This window comes from Pimephales promelas, chromosome 14 (assembly GCF_988280905.1).
Source record: "Pimephales promelas chromosome 14, fPimPro1.hap1.1, whole genome shotgun sequence".
Lineage (NCBI taxonomy): Eukaryota > Metazoa > Chordata > Actinopteri > Cypriniformes > Leuciscidae > Pimephales > Pimephales promelas.
The window spans coordinates 2,196,371-2,203,761 of record NC_142782.1 but is presented as its reverse complement, the minus strand read 5'-3'; the positions used below and the strand labels follow the sequence as shown (position 1 = coordinate 2,203,761).

The window sequence follows — 7,391 nt, the reverse complement described above, 5'->3', positions numbered from 1 at the left end:
AAAGTTTGGACTCATATACATATCCTATAGTAAGAGCGTGAGTGCTTTGCCTTAGGGTGTAATTTGGGACAGGGCCAATCAGTGTTGTAGTACTCGAGACTCGGACTCGGTCTCGAGACCATATTTTAATGGTCTTGGTCTTGTCATGGACTCGTGTCCATTTGGACTCGGAATTGACTCGTACTCGAACATTTTTTTTTTTTTAGGACTCGGAATTATTCCCGAGTCCACTCGTTCAATTAAAAATATTTTTCATGATTATTAATGTATGTTAATAAAATATTTCTTTAAATTGATTTACACGCCCAGTGATTGGTAATTTTCTAGTGCGCAACTGAGCATTAAAAATTGTAATACAATTACTTTTAACACCACCCTATGTGGCCTTTTTACCCTAAACTGATCATATTTTTTAAACTAAGTAAATTCAGTAAAAAAAAAAAAAAAAAAAAAAAAAAAGGATTTCTCGAAGTAAATAAAAGTAAATTAGGTAATCAACCATCACTGGTCTCGGTCTCGACTCGGACTCGACCGTCTCTGGTCTCGGACTCGACTCTCTCTGGTCTCGGTGTCGACTCGGACTCGAGTGAGGTGGTCTCGACTACAACACTGGGGCCAATATTGGTCGGGTCAATTTGGCCATTTCTAGTAATGTCTATGATGGTTACGGCCCTGTACTAAGGAGATCTTTCCCACCAAGGCTGATTTCCCACGGCACTCTCTCTCTGGTTGCAGGCTCTAATCCTTCTCTTTTAAATGCTGTGCAATAAGAGCGCAAGCTAACAGTCTTTTCTTAACTGCAATATGTGCATGTTTTCCTTTTGAGTAATGTGAAGCTTGAATAAATAACATTTAGCCTACCCAAGGATATCATTTGTTAGATAATTCAAGTGGGCATCCTATTTTTTCCCCCACGTGGAAGCCAATATTTTGTCATAAAACCCTTTTATAGCTATAAACTTATTATTTTAGTTATTGCACATGAAAGAAATAGACTTTATAAACTGAAGTATAAACAGAGCAGCTTTAATAAAAGTCTTTATTGAGAATAATCTGAAAAGTAGTTGTTTTTAATACCAATTTATCTGATCAACAGTGTTAATATACTGTATTATTTGTGGCTGTAAAATATGCTCTGCATTTGTAGCCTAATTGTACAAAACTGTATTTTACAGTAACTTGATGCAATCTATATTTGACTTTTTAAAATAATTTTTTATCTTTCTTTTGTATTTTTCACTTTTTTCAAATTCTTTGAAAAAACTTTTACATTATATGTTTAGTGAAATCACATTTGAATGAAGCAACAATGTTTGCACCATGAGAAAATAGATCAGTTATGTTTTTATTAAATGTTCTCAGACTTCCTGCTAGCATCTCCTTTCTTTCTTTGTCTAGACCCCTTGTTAATTTAGTGTTGCTTCAAGAGATAATAGAGGAAAGTTAAAGTGAAATAAGGAAACTTATAGTGTAAAAAAATACTTAATAAAACACCCACACTGTAAAAAATTTCCTGTAGAATTTACAGGAATTTACTGGCAAAAAAGTTGCCAATAAAATCCTGTAAAAATGTTGGAAATTGCTGTAAAATTGATTACAGTGTAATACTGTAAAGCAATTTACAGTTGATTGTTGTATATTAAATTTATAGGTATACAGTAATTTATAGGGTTTTTTACAGTAACATTGAATTAAACCTGTATTTTATTTTACAGCAATATTTTGTAATTTCACTAAAGTACAGTATTTACCTGGCAATAAAGTTGCCAATAAAATCCTGTAAAATACCCCCAAAATTCAAGTAGATGCTGTAATAGTTTAACATTTAAAAAGCTGAAAAGAATCATTTTAACAGTGAACTGTACTCTATTATTTACCATTATATTGATGTAGATGCATTAAAATAATCATTTAAAAAAACAAACACAAAGTCAAAGCTGTTGTAGAAAAATATTTATTAAAATAATCAGCAAATTACTACAAGACTGGTAACAACAATTTTACTTTTTCAAGTACAGAAAATCTTTTCAAAATCAGTCACAAAATAACTACAAATAAGGCTTAACACCAAGATACTGGGTTCAATAAAAGTTAAAGGGATAGTTCATCCAAAAATGAAAATTCTGTCATCATTTACTCACCCTCAAGTTGTTCCAAATCTGTATGAGTTTCTTTCTTTGTTGAACACAAAAGATGATATCTTAAAGAATTTTGGTAACCAGACAACTGAAAGTAAATGGCTACCACCAACTGTTTGATTACCAACATTCTTCAAAATATCTAAGTTCAGCAGAAGACAGAAACTCATACAGGTTTTTAACAACATGGGGGTGAGGAAATGGTGAATGATTTTCCATTTTTGGGTGATAGTTCACTTTGAAATTAATTTTTGATATGTTTTATCTTACCTCAAGGGGATCCAAGATGTAGGTGTCTTTGTTTCCACAGTAGTTTCAATTTTGACATTTTTTGGTCAAACCGTTGTTGTCTGTCAGTCATACACTGGAGGTGAAGGGGGTCCTCAATTGGTTCACCTCAAAGAGCAGCACAGAGAAGTCCAAATTAAACATGATTTAATGACTCGTACATGTAAGTACACATTGATGGCCTAAGACACGAAACGAGCGGTTTATGTGAGAAAACGAACAGGATTTATATCATTTTTACCTCTTGTAATCATAGCCACGACAAAATGATCTGCCGGCACGGGCGCTTCGGTCTGCGCATGCGCTGGAAGTGATCGCTTGCGCGCCTACGTCACTCTTTGTTTATACCATAGACAGTAAAAGAAATGGACAGAGCGATCTCATTGGAACTCCATTGAGACGATTGAAGCCCGTTTTTGGCAATTTGTTAGCACTTCCGTCCCTGACGCGCAGACTCAAACAGAGCTTGACGACGTAGATGTGACGAGAGCAAACCGTCTGTCATCTAGTGCAGTGGCATGTGAAATCTGAATCATTCCCTTCCGATACATGCAGAGGCGGAGAGTATGAATAGGAGCTGTCCATGAGCGAGGAGCAGGAGACACTTTTGCTAGGTATTCTGATTAATTATTTTGTCTTTTTGCCTCCTATTTTGCCTTACTATTTCTTTTCTTCCTTGTAGGCCAGAACGAGACTTCCTTAGATTTCCACGACGCATGCGCGAGAATTGCGATCTAAGCTGGTGTAAGCAGATCGCAAATCTCGCACATGCGTCGTGGAAATCTAAGGAATTCTCGTTCTGGCCTACAAGGAAGAAAAGAAATAGTCGAATAAACTCGTTATTTTTGTTTGTTTTTTCGCACAAAAAGTATTCATGTCGCTTGATAAACATATAGTTGAGCCACGGTAGTCACTTGGGATATTTAAACATTTTCTTCATTGACTTTCTGGGCCGTCAAGAGGCAGTCCCTTAGGAGCCAATGTGGTAGTTATACAGCTCTCAAATTTAATCAAAAATATCTTAATTTGTGTTCCGAAGACGAACGAAGGTCTTACGGGGTTGGTACAGCATGGGGGTGAGTAATTAATGACTTAATTTTCATTTTTGGGTGAACTAACCCTTTAAAGACGATTTCGGTATATCTAAATATGTTTAGTAAAAGGTAAAACTTCCGAAATCTCCGTGTAAATATTGAGTGACGTCACACGCAAGCGATCACTTCCGGCGTAACATTGAACTGATTCAGTTCGGTTCAGTTGGACATTGAACAACTGATTCAGGTCACTTGGACGTCACTGTGACTACACGAGGTAAAAACGATACAAATACTGTTCGTTTTCTCAAAAAAAACGCTCGTTTCGGGTCTTAGGCCTTCAATGTTTACTTACATTTACGAGTCATTAAATCATGTTTAATTTGGACTTCTCTGTGCATGCTCTTTGGTGGACCCCCTTAGCCTCCAGTGTATGACTGATAGACAACAACGGTTTGACTGAAAAATGTCAAAATTGAAAATACTGTGGAAACAAAGACACTTACATCTTGGATGCCCTTGAGGTAAGATCAAACATATCAAAAATTAATTTCAAAGTGAACTATCCCTTTAAGCTCAAACAACAGAATGTCAAAATTGTTAACTCACATCTTACATTTTGTACTTTTTTACATTTTGTGTAATTATAGACTTCTCATTTTTTTGTTTTATATATACATTTGACAACTCACATGCTTAACCACTCAAGGTCCACAGGGTAGCCTAATGAGAAGAGTAGGATTGACTGTGTTGTGCCTCTTCTCTGAGGTCTTTCCACTTTCATTGATGTTCTTGGTAAACATCTGCTCAAAAATCAGTGAGAAAAATACAAGCAGAAGCTTTAGGATCATGTGCAGACTTATGAAAATATACCACTTTACAATAAGCATTATTTGCACTACTAAAAAGGATTTGTTCACCACAAAATGACATTTCTGTAATTAATTACTCGTTAATCTGTCACTACTGACCTTCATTCATTTTCAGGAACACACATTAAGATGTGTTTGATGAAATCAGAGAGGTATCTGAACCACACATAGACCACAACGTCATTACAACGTCCGGGGGCCAGAAAGGTAGTGAAAACCTCATTAAAGTAGTCCATGTAACTTCAGTGGATCAACCTCAATGTTATGAAGTGATGAGAATACTTTTTGTTCTAACGTAGAACCTGGAAGCGATGCACTGTTTACTACAGCGTCAGAGATTGACACAGAAGAGAAGAGATTTTGTGGTTGATCCAGTGTAGTCACATGGTATATTTTAACATTGTCTTAACTGCTTTTCTGGACCTTGGAAGTTGCAATGATTTTGTGGCCTATGTGTGGTTCAGAAACACTGTAAGATTTCATCAAAAATATCTTAATTTGTGTTCCGAAAATGAACGAAGGCCAGTAGTTAATTAATGACAGGTGAACTAACATTAATTTTTAGATGAACTAATCCTTTAACATATACAAATTTATATTTCAGTAATCTGTTACCTTTGAACAAATTCAAGTGTGCAGGATGCCTCGTGCTGGTACACCAGATTAAAGTTGTAGTAAGTTGCAAACAAAGCAGCAAATTCAGCCATGAAATTGGGGTGTTGATTCAGAACCACTTGACCCTCAATACTCAGCATCCACTGGGTTGCAGTGAGAATTTCACCTAAAAATAAAACAAATGAAGAGAAAAAAGAAAACAGTTTATAAAAATGTATGCTAAAATACAACAGGCAAAATGTATTAAGTAATTTAAAGATTCTGGAACGTACATTACCTAAGACAATTGGTCTCAGAGAGTCTGAAAGTGTAGAACTTTTTTCCACTTCAGCTGCTGTTGCTGACATCTACAATAAAAAATAAAAGGAAAAAAAATTTAATGTAATTAAGTGCAGTATGCAGTAAATGCAGTACAGAGAGATTTCCCAGCCCTCATCAATATGGCATTTTTAAATGCCTAATTAAGTAATTCAGAGTTGTACATGCATGTGAAATGACGGTATCCAATCTTGCAAATCAGTGTTGTGTCTGGTCAAATCTAGCACCTTTACAAGACTTCTGATAACCTGTATGGTCTCTATAAATGAAACTTAAAAGCTGCACATTTTTAAATGCACGTGAAAAGTCAGGTAACGTTACACCACAGGTAAAACAGCAGTTTAGAACATTAATGTGACCTACAATGATATTGCTATCATATTGATAATTTACAGTGATACATTTCTCATTTAGATTTAGGTTCAAGTTATATAAGAAAACGATAAATATGGGAACTTTGAACAGAAAATAAAATTAACTTTCAAATATTTTGCCAGTCATTTTGAATTTAGTTATGACGCAGGGATTTGTTAAACACTGGGTTTACTTGCTCTCAATAATAAATCCAAACTAGTGAAATAAATGATTTAAATAGCAGCATCATGCAACGATGTTAAAATCATATTCTAATGTTTTTCATCAGCAAAGCTAACTGCACGTGCGGATTTACGTTCCTTCTCAAGAGCACTTCAGTATGCCTTGTTTTCCAAACTGCAAAATGTGCAAATGCTCGAAAAAATACTCTCTGGAGAGCATGACGAACAGGCATAGGCCTGTTAACGTTACTATCATTGCGCGCTGCAAATTGATTTGCGTTAAATAGTTATGATGCAGGCCTTTATTAAACACTGGTTTTACATGCTCTCATACGAAAATCGAAATCAAACGAAATCAAAACTGGTAAAATAAATGAGAAAATAGCAGCATCCAACGATGTTAATATAGCCTATTCCAATATGTTTTCGTCAAGAAAGCTAACTCTCACCAAGACTTAAGTGGATCCGATCTGTCGTCTTGCAAACTGCAATGCTCTAAAATACTCTCTTGAGAGCAAATTCAAATAAAACTGTAACAAACTGCAGCATTCGTCCATAACATTTAAGATAGTTTTACCTTGTGCTTGTAAGTTCAGATCGCCTCACCACTGAGCGCGCGCCGTCGCGATTGCCTCGCCTGAAACAAGAAATTTAAAATTAAAGACACATTGCTTTACTAAATACACGTAACGTTTCGATGGAAAATATAGGAATCAAACACTTTTACATCACACTAAATGTCCTGATAACACGCAGTTGTTAAGTCGATCAATAATTGCATGATATAATGACATGCCAATGTTATGAATTCTGTTCAAAATATGAATCGCTCATTAAGTAATACATTAGATTGTAAATATTTATGGACGTAAATTTAAGTTAACTTACCAAAAATTGAGTAAATAGTGCCTTTTATCTTCAACTCGATCCTGCCCTGCTCCAGTCCACCAGATTTCAAATGTAATCAGCCCGCGCAATCCCATAATGCCACGTCACAGTAAATTGTTGTAAAACGTATGAACTACAGTGAAAACACCTCTTACCTGTAAATCAATTTACAGTTGACAGGGAAATATACAGTAAACAACTGTAATACTCCTTTTGACCCATAATGCATTGCGAATTACAGTAATAACTTGTAAAATGATAAAACAATAAATTTCTGTAGAATTTTGCTGTAGAATCTACAGCAATTTTTTACAGTGCATGATTACATAATAAGCAGTGTAATATTTAATCTTTGTACAGCCATAACCCTTTCTTCTGCGAAACAACGCCCCAGCTTTTCATGAAAGAGTGCAGGAACAAGGAAGAAGGAAGAGCTTAAAGGGTTAGTTCACCCAAAAATGAACATTCTGTCAGTATTTACTCACCCTCATGTTGTCCCAAACCTCTATGTGTTTATTTGTTCTGCTGAACACAAAGGAAGATATTTGGAAGAATGTTTTAATCAAACAGATCTCAATCCCCATTGACTACCATAGTATGTATTTTTTCCTATGGGGAATGAGATCTGTAAAATTTAGGACAGGGCCAAAGTAGGCAAACAAAGAGAATGCACAACACAACTTTCTTTAATTAACCACTAAG

The 7,391-nt window shown here is 35.4% G+C and overlaps 2 long non-coding RNA genes across 2 annotated transcripts in view; one reads left to right on the top strand and one right to left on the bottom strand.

The window, feature by feature from the left end:
• Positions 1-7,391, top strand: part of LOC148973614 (uncharacterized) — a 543,652-nt gene that overhangs the window by 76,292 nt on the left and 459,969 nt on the right. The gene's annotated exons all lie outside the window — the stretch shown is intronic.
• On the bottom strand, positions 3,833-7,002 carry LOC120485086 (uncharacterized). Its single transcript, XR_016146435.1, has 5 exons — positions 6,690-7,002; positions 6,379-6,438; positions 5,225-5,294; positions 4,948-5,113; positions 3,833-4,263 (listed from the first exon to the last, which is right to left on the bottom strand). It is a non-coding gene; the product is annotated as an uncharacterized LOC120485086 (long non-coding RNA).